This window comes from Kogia breviceps, chromosome 5 (assembly GCF_026419965.1).
Source record: "Kogia breviceps isolate mKogBre1 chromosome 5, mKogBre1 haplotype 1, whole genome shotgun sequence".
NCBI classification, from domain to species: Eukaryota; Metazoa; Chordata; class Mammalia; order Artiodactyla; family Physeteridae; genus Kogia; species Kogia breviceps.
In genome coordinates, this window is record NC_081314.1 from 104,225,089 (window position 1) to 104,243,031 (window position 17,943).

Genomic DNA, 17,943 nt, shown 5'->3' on the forward strand with positions numbered 1-17,943 from the left:
GGTTGGAATGACTTCTGTAAGTGACTTACAAAGTACTATTGGTGATGTTTAAAGACTATTGGAGAGAAATGCCAAAATACAACTAAAAACTTTTATATCCTGGCAGAAAAAAATGCAGAAATTTGTACTAGATGAAAATACGTATAGTTACACCAACTGGCATCTGAAAATCAAGAGTGGCCATTTATTGGATTGGGAACAACTTAGCACAAGGCTTGGGTGATGTGTTACAAGGCATTACACTCCACATTATCTTCTTTTTAATTTATCTTTCTTAAGTCAACAGTTTGGATGAATAGAGTTTTATACTGTAATCAAAGTCACAAACGTCACAAATCTGGAAGGAATAATTAGCATGCATCATGACATACTAAGAGCCAACAGAGCTCAACAGATTAAATCAAATTGGTTGAAGCTAATAGGATGAAATGTAACTAAAGATGAACGTAAAATCCTATATTTCGGTTCAGTAAATCAATAGCCCATAAACAGAGAGAGGGAGATCTCATTGAACAGTAGTTCATGTGAAAAAGACTCAGAGTTTTAATTGGTTGAATGTTCAACATATCCAAAGAGCTGACAGAAAAATAAATGCCATTCACTTTTTCCACCTCAGGCAGATAAAAGCTTGTTTTATCGAGCGATGGATCTATACAATTGCAGAGGCCTCTATGTACAGACAAGAGATGGAGAGCTTTAGTTGTTGGTCTCATTCCTCGTGATCTCTTCCTGCTTGGCTTGGAGTTGCTCTCGGAGTGCTTCCTTGATCTTAGACCTCAGTCTGGTCAGCCAGCTGCATCTTGCTGGGCTTGTCTGTTTTCAGCTTGTGGAAGTGTTCCGTGAGAATCCACTTGTTTTTAAACATGTTCCCCTTCACCTTCAGGTGCTGGCTGTGATACATGTGGTGGTCAGTCTTAGATTCATGGTATCTTCTGAGCAGCCAATGCAGAATTCTCATCCAGGTTACCTTCTCAGGCATTTGAACAATGATGGTACATTTTGCATGCCCATGTCCCTATCCCTGCCCCATCTCCCTATCCCTGCCCTTGAGACAGGCCAAGGTGTTTTTCCAGCATTGAGCCCAGGAATGGACAGTTAAAGGTTTCCAGATGATCGGCCCATCTCAGGTCAGCTTCCCAGTCCATTGTTGGGAATTGACATTGGTGATTTCATTGGTCTCATTTGGGTCTGACCAGACCTTCTTTTTGCTGCAGTGAAGGATAGTGGAGGTGAGCCTATTTCGAAGCCTCATGGCTGCCATTCAGTTTTCAATTAACCATTTTAGTGACCAGATCACAGGAGGTAACTAGTCCTGTTGTAACTTGGCAGTGACTCTTGTTTGAAGGGTCCACCCATCCAACACACACTTACCTAGCACTTCCCAAAGTAGCTGATCAGTGCTACAGAGTAATAAAGGTAAACAAAGACTTGAAGAGCTTTTTGCTTAACATTTTATCATATTTGTATTTAATTCTGGTGCCACATTTTTGAGATATTGCCGAACTGTAACATAACTGAATGAAGGGGAGTTTTATTTATTTCAATATTTGTGTTATACAGGGTTAACGCCCGACCCAGCAAGGACCCTCCTGGACCCTGTTTCTAGGCTACAACCAGCATTGGTTGGACTAGTCACTGCCTGGGTCATAGCAGTTGTTAAATATTTTGAATATAACCCTGAACCTATTGAAATGTTAGGGCTGCAAGATATAGAAACTAACGAGTGCCTGCTCTACTCACAAACTCTTTCAGTTTCTAGGAAGACTCAAATATGTCGGGGCAGGTTCAAGCCACATGAGCTGGCCATTCTGGCCATGGGTGATTGGACCAGGGATAGACACTGTACCCAAACTGAGCCAATGAGTTTCTCTCTTCAGAAACTTGACCTGAAAGACACAGTGGTTGGGACTTGCTGGGGCTGAGTCACCATAATGACATAATTGCCCAAAGGGGAAGGTCCATGAATTCCTGGTTCTACCCTATCCAGGGTTTGGATGTTTAACTCTACCAGTAGTAGCTTTCCAATAAATTCTCATTTTTGCTTACATTTGCTAGAGTAGCTGTTTCTTGTAACCAGTACTCTTAACTAATATCCTGTGGAATGACTACTACTCGTTGTCTTGTTCACAGCCTCCAGCACCAAGCATAGTGCCCAGCATGGATTAGACACTCAAGAAATATTTGCTGCCTCAATAAACAGCTCTCTGTAGGAAGGAGAAGAGCACCTTGAATCTATCTATCTATCTATCTATCTATCTATCTATCTATCTATCTATCTGATTTGAATAAATATATAGGGTTGAAAATGGGGACATTTCATCCACATTGCTGGAGTATGTATGGTCTCTGGAGGAAAAACAAATTTACGTGCCTCTTGCTTTTGCTCGTAATTTTTTCTTCATTAAAGTTTCCTCCCAACTAAAAAAAAAAATTGTGTTATAAAGTAGTAGCGCTTAGAAATGCTTATATGTTGATGAAATGGATGGATAAAAATCCTTTACAACAACCCTGCAAAGCAGATGTTATTCCTTCTTAGGGAGGTGAAAAGCAAGGTCTAAGAGAGGTCAAGTCACCCACCTACAGTCACACAGCTAATTAGTAGCAAAGTCTGAATTTTGAATTCATCTCTGACTCCGAAAATCCAGGCTTTTTCTAATGTGCCAATCATCTCATTGTATTCAAATAAATACTTTCCTTTTGTGATTTATTTATGTAGGAATATGAAAAGAACTATATAAGGATACAAACATTTAAAATACATTTAACTATACTATGGACTCTTTTATATGGAAAAAAATGAAAAAATACTAAACAAAATATAAAATTTGATAAAAAGCAAATAATCCTGTGTATAATATATTTGAAATTTGTTCTTCATTTCTTCAGGTATGCCTATTTTTTTTCTACCTTGTTCCCTACAGGCTGGAACTTTATTATATATAATTCTAGTACAAGTATGTGAAATTATAGCTTTCAAAATAAATATGGTTTTTATGAGTGAATAAAAAAACTGTATATGAACTTCTAGGGAAAATATAAATCATTTACTTTAATAGGCTCAAGGAAGTAACAACAAGCAGGCATTGTGATTGATATGATAATGGATATGCATATAAATATATTTCATAGAAAATAAAATACACAAGGAGTGGGAATACATTAGTATTTTAGACTGCATAATTTCTCTGAAGACATTATCACAAGCACCAAAACCTTGGGAGTTTGGGATTGATATGTACACACTGCTATATTTAAAACAGATAACCAACAAGGAACTACTGTATAGCACAGGAAACTCTGCCCAATATTCTATAATAATCTAAATGGGAAACGAATTCAAAAAAGAATAGACACGTGTATGTATAACTGAATCACTTTGCTGTACACCTGAAACTAACACAACATTGTTAATCAACTATACTACAATGTAAAATTTTTAAAAATTAAAAAAAAAAATAAAGTCACTGTAGTAGCCAGTTCCATAGCTTCAATTGACAAATGTTGATTTGTGGTTCATTTAAATGCATGTTTCATTGAAAAAGCATGAATACTACTTTTGAATATTCTCCTTTGCCCACCCAAAACAACCTGGCCATCATCCAACAGAAGGGAAATTGTGATCTCTCAGAAGAGATTTTATTATACAAATTGTATTGTAATCATTTTTCTTAAAATGAAAGCAGACTATTGCATGAACTTTTCTACATTGGTTTTGAAAACACACACACACAACATCACCAGCACCATCAACAGCAGCAGCAGCAACAAAAACTTCCTAGCAGTGACCTGTAGTCTGGACAATACTTGGTCAACATCTTAAAGTGCTAGAACTCCTGGGCCGCTGGGGAGAAATGCTTGCTATTTAGCATGAAAGCCTTGGCTGTTTCTTAGAGGAATATGTGTTTGGTTTTGATTTCAGCTTAATATGATTCAGTGGCTGGAAACGTGACTGCTAAACTAACAGCCAACACGAACAAGTCTTTCAGCTGGGAAAGGGTCGTGCAGGGATTAGGCTCAGGTGTTGGGAGAAGGGTTATGAAGGGTGGGTTTCTGTGATCTGTGAAGTTCATTGGCAAGGGCTAAAATGCTGGCTGGCAATGATGGGAATATGATCTTAAATTTTGTGAAGAAGAAAAGTATTTTAAAACATTCTTTAGGCCTTTGGTTTTGAGGCAGGAGATAGATGGGCTCCAGGCTAGGCATTTACAACTAGCCTCCTGTTAACTTTTCCAGAGGAAGGAGGCAGGTGGGCTCTAGGCTAGATATTTACAAGCAGCCAGGGACAGGGTAAATAGCCGACACTCTAAGATAACAGTCACAGGCGGGGCCAGAGAGAGGCTAAACCCTGTTTGAGTAAAGATCAAAAGGTCACAAATTTCCAGTCCTTGGGGCAAGGGAGACACTGCACATGTGCAGAAAGGCTCCTTGGGGGTCAAAAAGGAGGGGGCACCACCCCATAATAGGTGATGCCAAGCCCCCACATAGGCCTCTGGACTGGAATCCATCTTGGAAAAAAGTTGCCCACGCATGTTGGGGAGGTGCCTAAGGCATGTCAGGTGTGGAAAAAGAAACCAGATAATTGGCCAATGTTAAAAAAGAGACCTGGAAGAACTGCCCTATATAAGTGAGTTAGACACCTCTTTACTGCTCTCCTCTTCATTAGGGAGGACGCACACACCCCTTTCTCTCTGGGTGTGTATCTCTGCCTTACTTCTGTCTTAACAGTTTCTCTGTGTGCTCTCCCACTTGTGCTGTACCTCTGCTAATAAACTTGTATCTGTTTTTACAATGTGTGCCTCCTTGAGAAATGCATTTTTCAATGGGGGCACGGGCCAGGGGAATTTTGCTTTTAGCTTCTAGACCCTGGTGGACTAGCGGCTAGGATTCCTGGGTTTCATCCAGGCTACCTAGTTTCAATTCTTGGGCAGGGAGCTAAGATCTCGCTTCAAGCCACCGCTCACTGCTCCCTCTCCGAGATCAGTTTTTCCCATCCCCCTTTCCTCTAAGAAATCTAGACTAATGGATAACATTTTAAAATTTATTTTTAAAAATAGAAACCTATTTTTAAAATTAAAAAATTATTTTTAAATTTCCCTATTCTTTTATTATCTTCATTCTTACAACCTGGACATGAATAGGAGATTTTAAATGAATAACATGAGCTGTTCTGTGCCATGTTAAGAATGCAGGCTTTACCAAAGGCAGCAGGGTTTGAATCCTGCTTTGCCTCTTTACCCAATCAAGAGGCACTTTGCTAGGCACTGGGAATGTAGCAGTCAACAAAAGAGACAAAAATCCCTGCCATCACACACCACACGGACTAGCTTTAGGACATTAACTATATACTGTGACTCAGCTTCCTCCTTTACAGGGATTATAAAGGTATCTACTTCTGGGCATGTCTTAAGCATTAACTGAGTTGATTTACATAAAATGTTTAGAACAGAGTGTAGCACATAGAAAGCATTTAATAAGTGTTAGCTATTACATTTAAGACCTTTGTTGTTATTGGTGTTAACTTGTTTTATTGTGAAGCATAACACACACACACAATGGATCCCCAGAAGCTCCTGTACCCAAGTCTTTTTTTCAGGTTCTGCTTTCAGGGGAACCCAGACTTTGACACAGCCCTTCATTGACAGTGTGTTTTCCACATATCTTCTCCCACTCTGTGGCCTTGCATCTCATTCTTTAATAGGATGTCTTGATGAAAAGAAGTTCTTAATCTTTATGGAGCTATTTTTTTTTTTTTTTTTTTTTTTTTTTTCCGGCCATGGCTCACGGGCCCAGCCGCTCCGCGGCATGTGGGACCTTCCCGGACCGGGGCACGAACCCGCGTCCCCTGCATCGGCAGGCGGACTCTCAACCACTGCGCCACCAGGGAAGCCCCAAGAAGTTCTTAATCTTAATCTAGATAAATTTCTCAATCTTACGTGTTTTTTGTGTCCTGGTCATGAAATCCTTCACTACCCCAATATCATGAAGATGTTCTTCTATATTTTCTTCTAAATTTTTAATTTTTCAAACTCTCACATTTATAGCCAGTTATAGCCCATCTGTAATTGATTTTGTGTTTGGTGAGTGGTAAAGTTTCGTATTTTTTACATAGGGTATCTAGTTGACTGTGGTAAGCAGAACAATGGCCCCACAAAGATGCCCTTTTCCTGATCCCTGGAACCTCATAATATGCTACCTTCCATGGCAAAAGGGACTTTGCAGATGTGACTCTGAGATGAGGAGTTTATCCTGGATTATCTGACTGGACCCAACCTAACCAAATGGATCTGTAAAATAGAATCTTTCCAGGCTGTGGTCAAAGAGAGATTTAATTAGGGAAGAATAATCAGAGAGAGGCAATACTGTTGACTTTGAATATGGAGGAAGGGGGTCACAAGCCAACGGAGAGTGGGGAACATGGATGGCTTTAGGAACCTGGAAATGGCAAGGAAACGAGTTCTCTCCTAGAGCCTCCAGAAAAGGACGTGCAGTCCTGCCAATATTTGATTTTATCCTAGTGAGGCCTGTGTTGGCCTGCTGACCTAAAAAACGGTAAGATAACATATTTGTGTTGCTTTAAGCCACTAAGTTTGTAGTTATTTGTTATGTCAGCTACAGAAAATTAATACATTGACCCAGCACTATTTATTGAAAAGGCTATCATTTACCCACTTTTCTACAGCTCCACTTTTGTCATAATTATGTGTTCATCTATTCATTGTCTGTTTCTGCATTTTCTCTTCTGTTCCAGTGGTCTTTTGGTCCATTTTTGTACCAGTATTGCACTCCTTTAACTTCTATAACTTTTTAATGTTTTAAAATTATTTAATAGTTCTGTTAACTAATTCTCAGTAGAGCAAATTTTCCCATAATGTTCTTTAACAGCAATTTGGCTTTCCTTACCTGTCTACATTTCAATGTAAATGACATAACCACTTGTTAATTTCAACAACAACAATAACAAAACCTCATTGGGATTTTGATCAGTATTGCACTTGCTCCATAGATCAATTCAGGAAACTGACCTCTTTATAATACTGGTATTTAAAACATCTATGGTATATTCTTTCATTTATCTGATCTTCCTTAATTTTTCTTAATAATGCTTGTAATTTTCTATGTAGAGGCCTTGCATGTCTTTTGTTAGATTTATTCTTGTGTTTAATTTAATTTTATTTTAAATGGCATATTTTAAATATTTGGGGGGTTTTTTTTTGGCTAATGTATACAGTTGATTTTTGTATACTATATATACAATTTTTGTATATGGACTTTTCCTGTATCTTTGCTAGTACACTTATTAATTCTAAAAATTTAACTGTAGATTATTTTGGAATTTTACATATGCAACCATGTGACCTGTGAGTAATGAAAATTTTAGTTCTTTTCCTGTCCTATAACTGCGATTTCATTTTTTTGCATTATTCCATAGCTAGAACCTTTAATGCAGTGCTGAATAAAAGTGGGGAGAGCAGGTATTTGTCTTGTTCTTGATACTAAAGAAAAGCTTTCAATATTTCCCCAAGAAGTTTAAGGTTTGTTATATGCTTTTTAAAACTACTTTTGATCAGATTTGGAAGTTCTCATCTATTACTAGGTTGTTAGGAGTGGTTTTGTAAATTACACCTTTTATTTTGAGATAATTTGTAGATTAAACTGCAGTTGTAAGACATAATACAGAGAGAGTCTGTACCATTTACCCAAGGTTCTTCCAGTGGTGCCATCTTGCAGAGATACAGTGTAATGTTACAATCAAGATCTTGACATTACAATCCAACAATCTTATTCAGACTTCTCTGGTCTTACTTATACTCATGTGTATTGAGTTCTATACAATTTTATCTCATGTGTAAGTTGACCATAGTCAAGACACAGAACGTTTCCATCACCATAAGGATTCCTCGTGTTGCCCTTTTATAAGCACATTTCTTTCCTCTCCCTGCCTACTATTCCTAACTCCTTGTAGGCACTAATCTGTTCCTTATTTCTAAAAGAAAATTTTTTTAAGCATTTTATATAAATCAAATAGATTATGTAGTATGCACTCTTTAGAAATTGATTTTTTTCACTCAGCATAATTCCCTGGAGATTCATCCAAGTTTTTTGACATATAAAGAGTTCATTCCTTTTTACTGCTGAATAGTTTTCCATAGTAAGGATATATCCCACTTTGTTTAAACATTCACCTACTGAAGGATATCTTGGTCGTTTCAGTTTTTGGCTATTATGAACAAAACGCCTATGAAAATTTATGTATAGATTTTTGTGTGAACATAAGTTTCACTTCTCTGGGATAAATGTCCATGAGTGCAAATTGCTGGGTCCTATGGTGTTTTCATGTTTAGTTTTATAAGGAAGTGCTGAATTATTTCCCACTGTGGCTCTACCAAAGAGTTTTTTTTTTCTTAAATTAATTTTTATTGGAGTATAGTTGCTTTACAATGTTGTGTTAGTCTCTGCTAAAGAGTTTTTTTTAAACCATGAATAAATGTTGAAGTTGGTCAAATATCTTTATCATCACCTGTTCAGTTGATCTTTTGACCTTTCTCCTTTATTCTGTTACAGTGGTGAATTCTGTGGTAATCTTTGGATTTAAAGGAAACATATTCTCAACTGAGTTTTGTTTTTCCTTCTTTTTCTAGTTCCTTTAGGTGTATGTTTAGGTTGTTTATTTGAGATTTTTCTTATTTCTTAGGTAGGCTTGTATTGCTATCAACTTCCTACATGGAACTTCTTTTGCTGTTCTTTCTCATTATTCTCTTTTCTGTTATTCAGGTTGAATAATTTCTATTGATTTGTCTTCAAGTTCAATAACCCTTTCTTCTGAAATGTTCAATCTGTTTTTAAGCCTATACATTGAATTTTTCATTTCGGATATTGAACTTTTCAGTTCTAGAATTTCCACTTGAATAGTTTGGGTTAATTTCAGCTGGTCTGGATTGACCACATGCTTATTTCCAGAGATACTTACCTTGTCCAACACTGTAGAATGTATTAACTAAAAAACAGATGTTCTCTAACCATCTAGAGATGAAAGAGGCATGGGAAACAAACACCTCTGCTGTCTAAGGGAATGCAATTCTAAAAATTTTGTAACTAAAGGCAAACTACAGTATTGAATAGGGTATCTAATTTATTCTCTACTTTGATTCCTACCATCAGTTAACCTCTACACTAATGAAAGTTGATCATTGTTATTCCAGAATAAAAAGAAAGAAAGGGGAAAAGAGAAAAAATAAAAAATAACAGAGCCCAGAAATTAGAGTGGATTCTAAGTGAAAAGATGGGAAGATACCTAAAGAGAAATTTTACCTCTTTCTAATTTTTATTAATTTGACCTTGGTTTATCAGAGATTCACGCTGAAACTAACAGTTTTAATATAATTACTATGTGCCAGGCACTGTGCTAAATGGCTAGTGTATTTTATTTCCATTTATTCATATAAGCACAGTAAGAAATCTTTCTTATTATCTCTACTTTACAGGTGAGGAACAGAGGTTCAGCAAGGTCAGTTAAAAATGGAAGCTGCTGAGCACAGTAAGGAACCAAGTCAGGTGGGTCGACATTTCCTGGACCAGGCAAGTTTTGAGTTTGATTTTGAATGCAGAAACAAAAGCAAGAAAGGCTGGAACCGAGTAGTTTTTCTCCTATGAATCTTCAGGAAATTACCATGTTGTTGTCTGTCTAAACTATTGATCTGCACAAACCATGTCCACTGGAAAAAGGAACTCTGGATTAAGCTTGTAAAGACCTGTAATGGATATTTGATGATGCCAAAGATGATGATGACTAATGGCTGATAGGGCTGAAGGTCTCCACGACAATGCAGGACTTGAATTAAAAGCTAGCTTTGATTCTCTGTAGACAGATATGCAGCTTTGCTACATTGAACAAATTCTGGGCCAGAGATTTCAAAGTTCCAAAGTTGGCAACTGTTTCTATCAAAATCCTTCTCTAGATCTAAATTAAACCTTCTTCTTGCCCCTCACACATTGCAATTCATCTTGTTTTTCTTGACTCACTGATCCAACTCTGAAGAAACCATTAAGAAAATCCTTTCCAAACTCTATTCTCTATCATGCATTTGAACAATAACCTTTGATTTTATTTCTGTGCATCTCCCTGTTGATTTTACACTCTACTCAAATAATTACTAACTCTCTGGGACTCATATTTGTCCTCTGGAAAATGGAAGAAATTGTTTAATCATGACTTTGCTCCAAACCAGACTTTGTGCCTCTAAGTCCCAGGTGTTCAAAGAATTAATTCACACAATAGGGTATGGGAGGTGTGACAAACACAGAGAGAGGCATTGCCCAGATAGAAATAGAAGTAGCTCTGCTTTCTGTTCACATATTAATGTTCAATTAATTGAACATATTAATTGAACTTGACAGGATTTCATTTGAAGGGATCTGATACTAAAACAAATTTGAAAACCGTTGGATTAGGTTCTTTCTAGCTCTAAGCAGTCTAAGATAATAACCTATGATTCTGCAGTCTGAACAACAGAGAGAAGAGCTGTTTTATCTTTTTACATTTTGCATGTTTTCAGAGACTTAGAAACAGATATGTTTCTAAGGAATTTAGTGACGAGGTATGTGGGTGATACATAAGGCTTGGGTGAGTGCACAAGTAGGCACTGATCCTGTGAGAGGGGGCTCCAGGGATGGATTCTTTTCTCATAAAATCGTTTATAGCCCCTCCTCAGGAACTAGAGAAAAGACTCATGTAGCTATTTTCCCTAGCACTGTTGACTCTGCTAATCTGAGGGTAGCGTAACAGTGTTGGTGAATTTTAGGTAAAGCCAATAAGGAGAGTGTGACTTCGGCCTTCCCCTCCTCCTCCACTCCTCCCACCCCACTGGCAGCTCCTCCCATTCTGGCTGGGGAACTGATAGAGCAGGACTGAAGTTTATTTTAAACCTTTTAGGTCAGACACTTCAAAGCTGCCGTGGCTACTGGAAATCTACCCCAACCTCTACAGTATCACGAGTCAGGATGCAGAATGTGCCCCTTTTACACCCTCTGGTGCTATGAGGCAGTTGGTGACTGCCTCAAAACCTAGGGAGGGGGCTTCCCTGGTGGCGCAGTGGTTGAGAGTCCGCCTGCCGATGCAGGGGACACGGGTTCGTGCCCCGGTCCGGGAAGATCCCACATGCCGCGGAGCGGCTGGGGCCCGTGAGCCGTGGCCGCTGAGCCTGCGCGTCCGGAACCTGTGCTTCGCAACGGGAGAGGCCACAACAGTGAGAGGCCCGCGTACCGCAAAAAAACAAAAAAAAACCTAGGGAGGATGCCTGCCAGGTAATGTATACTCTATAGTGTGTATAAATCATAGGGTAGGGTTGGGGCAGAGTGCTTCATTACAAACTCCACTCTATTTTGACTTAAGAAGAAAGCATTTATAAGCTTCAAATTATTAATACTGGAATCACTAATGTTTCTGGACACCATTCCGCAGGATGGAAAAGGGAGCAGCACTGCATCTACCTGAGCTCCCCTATCTATCTGCCTCAGCATCACCACTCACCCTCCATCCCCCACTCCACTTGCAGAGTGATCTATCTCAAATATAAATCTGATTATGCCATCTTCTGCCTCAGTGTCTTAGATGAATTTCCACTGAGTTCTGAATAAAATACAAACTCTCTAGAAGAACATACGAAGACCAGCTTCATCCTGCTCCATTCTCCACCCTGTACCTTTGGTTCCTGACATTCCATTTTCACTCTAGCAGGGATTAAAGCCTGAAGTCTTAGCCCAGCTGGGTAGAATGTTGAAAATATCTTCTTTTTTCTTTTAAAAAGGGTCCTGTGTTTTTCAAGCGTGGTTCTCAAGTCTCTTTGAAACAAAACCAGTGAGCATCTTTATTAACCACTTCTAAGGCCCTAGCCCCAAGAACTGCTGTTTCATATAGCAGCAGTTTAAACAGAGGTGCTACCAGCAAGTGGATCTCGTTGCCTTTGGGGGCTGCGGTCGTGCCTCTCAAAGTGAATTTGGAGGGTCTACACCCCTGGTAGCCAGTGCCCACTGGGACCAGATGCTGTGACCACCGGGTGCCCAAGTGCCCACCTCCCCCACACGTGATGGGAGGTTTGGGGGGATGTACAATTAACCCTGTCCCCTCCTGATCCCTGCAGACCACGATGTGGGCGCCCGGCCCCACGCCTGGGCCCACTCGATCCAGATCATGAAGGTGGAGGAGATCGCAGCCGGCAGGTGTCCCCCACCATCAGTCAAGCAATTCCATGACTCCAAGATCAACTTCTGGCTGCCCCACCAGGTCCTGTGTTGTCAGCACAAGCCATGCTTCACCACCAAGAGGCCCAACACCTTCTTTTATGTGCAGGCCCTCCCAGTCCCCAGGTCTGCCCAAATAAAACTCTTTGGGTAAACCAAAACAACCAACCAAATGAAACAAAACAAAACAAAAACAAAAACAAAAAAATCTTCTAATAATAGAGTGAATATTTATTGCCAGACATTAGGCTGTATGTTCTAGGTTAACTCTTTAAATCATTACAACAACCCTAAGAGGTAGGTGCTATTTCTAACTTCATCTGATGGATGAGGAAACCGAGGCACAGAGAGGTTAAATAATTGTCCAACTTCGCAAGTGGCAAAGCCAGGTTTCAAACGCTGGTGGTCAAGCTTCATGAGCCATTCTCTTAACCATGCTCCCTTATAACCTCTTACTAAAATGCAGATTCACAGGCTCCTTCACAACCTAAGGGTATACATTTCAAATAAGATTCCCAAAGGGATTCTTCTATACACTTGTTTGAAAGCCATTATGGTAAATGTTGCTCAAATAGAAAATAGTAGAAGGTGAGTGCCCTCTAGTGTATATACAGGAGTATTACACATTTGTTGGTGATGAATCAGATCTTTTAATATCAGTTCCTTACAAAAGAGCCACATTTCATGATGTACAAATTTTAAGAACTGTATCAGGGTAAATTATTTCCATGTCAATGACTTAACTGATTGACACTACATTAAATTTATTATGTCACAAAAGTTATGTAAATATTGCCAGTGTCTCTCATCAGACCTCAGCAGTTCCTGGGAATTCGATTTAATTATTGGAAGCCTCCATACCAGCACGTCTGGTTACTAGGAATAGAGGCTCATAGCCTTAGTGCACAGTAACTGATAAATGTGGGACATCAAATCCACGTTGCAGATTTTACTCATCCTATCTGTGGTGGCTTCATTATATCATTAATTGTCTTCAGTAGGTTCTGCTCAATTTATTCTCTCAGGAGGGGATTATACTTAGAGCCTTCTGTTTTTTTCTTATCCTCTTTCAGTTAGGGTTGGAAGGGAGGAGAATCAATTAACTATTTAGTGTGATATATATAAATCCCCTGTATTACTATATATCCGGACGCGCAGGCTCAGCGGCCATGGCTCACGGGCCCAGCCGCTCCGCGGCATGTGGGATCTTCCCAGACCGGGGCACGAACCCGTGTCCCCTGCATCGGCAGGCGGACTCTCAACCACTGCGCCACCAGGGAAGCCCATCCATGGCTTATTTTAGGTTAGAGTTAAATGTCTGTAACAAAAAGACCCCAAAATGTAGTGGCTAAAACAAGACTGAAGTTTATTCTCTTTGATGTAACTGTCCAGAGGTAGTAGCCCTGACATCTACACTCAACACAGATTCCATTTTGGGTTCAAAATAACTGCTCCACTTCCTGCTTTTACATCTGTATCCCAGCCAATGGAGAAAAGACCAGGGAAGAACACAGCCCTTCCTTTTAAGGACAAACCCTGAAGTGGCATACAACAGTTTTGCTCACATCCCATAGACCAGAATTTGGCCATAAGCTTCAAGAGAGGGTGGGAATGTAGTCTTCAGTGAGGCAGCTATATGCCCCACTAAAACCTGGAGTACCATAAGTAAAGGAAGAAGAGGAGAATGGATTTTCAGTGGACAAATAGTAGTCTTTGCCACAAACCACTTTCTATATTTGAACATTTTTATGTGCTTCTATAAGCAGCCAGTTATTCACAGAAAATAGGCAAGAAAACAAGTATCAGGTACTTCAAGAATGATAGTTAATGAAATGGTAGAATTTTCACAGAGATGCTGCTGATTCAGCTGAGAACCTGTTTTCTTTGCTTTATTGCCCTTCATGGTAGAAATTTATTAATTATGGACCTAGACAATCAATTCAAAAGTAAATACAGGCAGTCCTTGAATTGCATGACCTCAATATGCACACATTTCAGTTAGTTACCATGGTTTAGTTACATATCACCAGCTCCCGAACAACATAGTTCAAATTTCAGTTACACACACATACACACACACACACACACACACACACACACACACACACGGTAGATAGAGATAAAGATGGATGTATAAAGTTCAAATTTCAGTTACCACACATACACACAGGAGACAGAGATAAAGATGGATATATAAAGTGCAAATTTCAGTTACCACACACACGGTAGATAGAGATAAAGATGGATATATAAAGTGCAAGCCACATAGCCCAGGGAGATGAGCTTGGTGCATTGTGACCACCTAGAGGGGTGGGATAGGCAGGGTGGGAGGGAGATGCAAGAGGGAGGAGATATGGGGACATATGTATAACTGATTCACTTTGTTATACAGCAGAAACTAACACACCATTGTAAAGCAATTATACTCCAATAAAGATGTTAAAAAAAATAAAGAACAAACTTTGTGCTAGCTCTTCAGTCCACAAATCACTACATAAATAACAGGTGCACATGATATTCACTGACCAATCAAATTACTTTTTTTGAAAGACTGTTTGTAGCAACCTAAATATCCATCAACAGAGGAATGGATAAAGAAGATGTGGTACATATATACAATGGAATATTACTCAGCCATAAAAAAGAATGAAATAATGCCATTTTCAGCAACATGGATGGACCTAGAGGTTATCATACTAAGTGAATTAAGTCAGACAGAGAAAGACAAATACCAGTTATATCACTTATGTGTGGAATTTTTTAAAAATGATACAAATGAACTTATTTAAAAATGGAAACAGACTCACAGACTTTGAAAACAAACTTATGGTTACCAAAGGGGAAAAATGTGGCAGTGGGGAGGATAAATTAGGAGGCTGGAATTAACATATACACACTACATACCGAGAGCAAAGTGTGTAGCTATGTTGCTTCTTTGTCTAACAGTAATAAACTCGTGACATTTTACAAAAATGAAACTGAAAGAGGTAATTGGACAATAGAGACGAAAATGTAGTAAAGCGACAAAAAGTGAAATTCTAATTGAATAGAAACAGCATTAGAAAAAGCTGACCATGGAAATGTCATCACCACCACTGTTTGAGACAGATATTTAGCCAGAGGAACTGTTTTAATGTTCTCCAGAGAAACAGAACCAATAGGATTATTTTTTTGCGGCGGGTGGTGGTACACGGGCCTCTCACTGTTGTGGCCTCTCCCGTTGTGGAGCACAGACTCTGGACGTGCAGGCTCAGCGGCCATGACTCACGGGCTTAGTTGCTCCGCAGCATGTGGGATTTTACTGGACCGGGACACGAACCCGTGTCCCCTGCATCAGCAAGCGGACTCTCAACCACTGCGCCACCAGGGAAGCCCGTAGGATATGTTTATATATACATAGTGAGAGACTTATTTTAAGGAATTGGCTCCCATGACTATGGAGGTTGGCAAGTCCAAAATCTGCATAGTGAACCAGTACACTGGAGACCGAGGTGAAAGCTGATATTGCAGTTCAAAATTTGACCAAATATCTGGACATGATGGCCCAACCAAGTTGACACATAAAATTAAGCATCACAGGAACTTAGTGAAGGTTTACTTATTGACATAAATGAAGAAAGTGGTTATGACAAGCCAGCTAAAGATGTCCCAGAGGAAGTCATGCTGGTAAACAAATAAACAAAAAACCTGCACATTAAAGGAACCCTTGGAATATTTCACAACACTGAAAGCACAAAGGATAAAATATTGGAAGCTAATTCAAACTTAGAAAGGAGCCTGACAATTTACCAAGGCATAGAAAAAATGCTCGTTCCATATCATAAAGATATACAACACAAAAAGGCAAGCACTGTTGAAACTATTCTTGATAAGTGCAAAGAAATAAAACACTTTACTTCTGAATGTTTCTAATGCTTTAAATTTTATTGTACTAAATAACTACTAGTTTTGATATTTTTTCACTTACAACTTACAGTAACTAAATCTTTAATGTTTTGACAAAACATTTTTAAAGATCACAAAACAATCAGTTTTTTTCACATTGATTATTAAGATTGATTTTTCTGTGTGCATGGTCATTTTTATGATCCTAAAGTACCATGCAGAATGGGAACTGCCTGTGTGGTATTTTATTTAAAGAGGTTATCTGTGGCTCAGATGGGATCTCTTTCTAGGAGGGTGGGAGGAGAGTATTAGCTCCTTTGCATACTCTGAAGTTCCTAATAAGGTGCAGGTATTTAGAAAAATATTGGTTTCATTGTTTTAGTGGACAATGACTCTGGGTCAGATGAAGAACAGTGCAGTAATGTTAAGACAGCTTTAGAAACAAGGTCTACACTTGGTCTCTGTCTAAACCTAAACTTCAGTTTCCTGATTCATCATGTGAGGGTAATAAAAGTGGGTATGTCTTTTATGGGGTTGTTTTGAACATAGCACATAGGATAAATAAATGTCTATAGGAAGAATGAGTGACCAGGATTCAGTCTGACCGGGAATAGTTAACCCACAAAGTTCTCATAACCCTTTGGTTACAGTTGAGACTAGGACATTAAGGCTACCTGGGAACTGTTTAGAATGAGGGTGAGGGTAGGACCAACATTTGGAGCAAGAAAGCCTGGTCCCTTGAAGGTACATATATCAGGACCAAAAGTGTTTTAATCCTTTCCCCCAACCCTCATTCCCATTGCCCTTGACCTTTGTGCTCTCTGAATGGAGGCTGAATGGTTCAGTTTGGGAAAAAGAGCAAAGGAATTAAAACTTGGGTCTGGTCACGGGGTCTCCTGGCGGTGCACGTTCTTGCATTTTTAGTTCTCTCTGTTGCCTCACTCCTCTCAGCAAAAAACAAACAAACAAAAAACAAAAACATGCTCAAGTCTTCCAACTCAGACAAAAGATCCATCTTCTAACTGCCCACCCTGAGCTACTATTGTTCTATATATTCTTTTAAATTACCTGCCACCTCATCTGGTTCTCTGAAGCTTTTGTCTCAAAGGCATCCAGTGACTTCATAATTTTCTAGTATCTGGTACTCAGCACTTAAGTTCTCTGATCAGAAAGACAGCAGCTTTCTGTCCACTGGCCACACTCTCCTCCTTGATGCCCCCTCACCCCATGCCTCTGGGACATAGCACCAAAGGTCCCAAGACTTCTTGTTTCTTCTGTCATTAAATGTGTCTTGTGCTCCGTCTTCGGACTTTGAACCCTTTATCCTTTTGTTCTAAAAGTTCTTCTGATAACTTTTCATCATTCCAGCTGTGGGTATCTCACAAATCTACCCTTCCAGTCCTTACCCCTTTCTGGACCCACATTTTGATTTACACAGCCCACCAGCATCTTAAATTCAATGTGTCTGCAATAAGAGAGAGAGTTTTAAATGCGCTTCCCCTCCCTCTGCATTCATTCAACACCATCACTTCTAGAAGCAAGTTCTGGTCCTAGCTAAACAGTTAGACGTCGGAGAAAATGTCACTCTAGTTAGATACAGAGAACAAAGGAAACCAATTCTCGACTCCTAAGCTTAGTAAGATGTTGATATGGGTTTAAGTTAAAAGGCTTTAAGTGTGGGCTTCCCTGGTGGCTCAATGGTTGAGAGTCCGCCTGCCGATGCAGGAGACACGGGTTCATGCCCTGGTCCGGGAGGATCCCACATGCCGCGGAGCGGCTGGGCCTGTGAGCCGTGGCTGCTGGGCCTGTGCGTCCGGAGCC

At 39.5% G+C, this 17,943-nt stretch overlaps 1 non-coding gene and 1 pseudogene across 1 annotated transcript; one reads left to right on the forward strand and one right to left on the reverse strand.

Annotated features, from left to right (window-relative positions):
* Positions 1-696: 696 nt before the first annotated feature.
* On the reverse strand, positions 697-1,261 carry LOC131756881 (large ribosomal subunit protein eL19-like; annotated as a pseudogene).
* A 10,617-nt stretch (positions 1,262-11,878) lies between these two features.
* Positions 11,879-12,010, forward strand: LOC131757867 (small nucleolar RNA SNORA68). The gene has a single exon (XR_009336018.1). It is a non-coding gene; the product is annotated as a small nucleolar RNA SNORA68 (small nucleolar RNA).
* Positions 12,011-17,943: the final 5,933 nt, after the last annotated feature.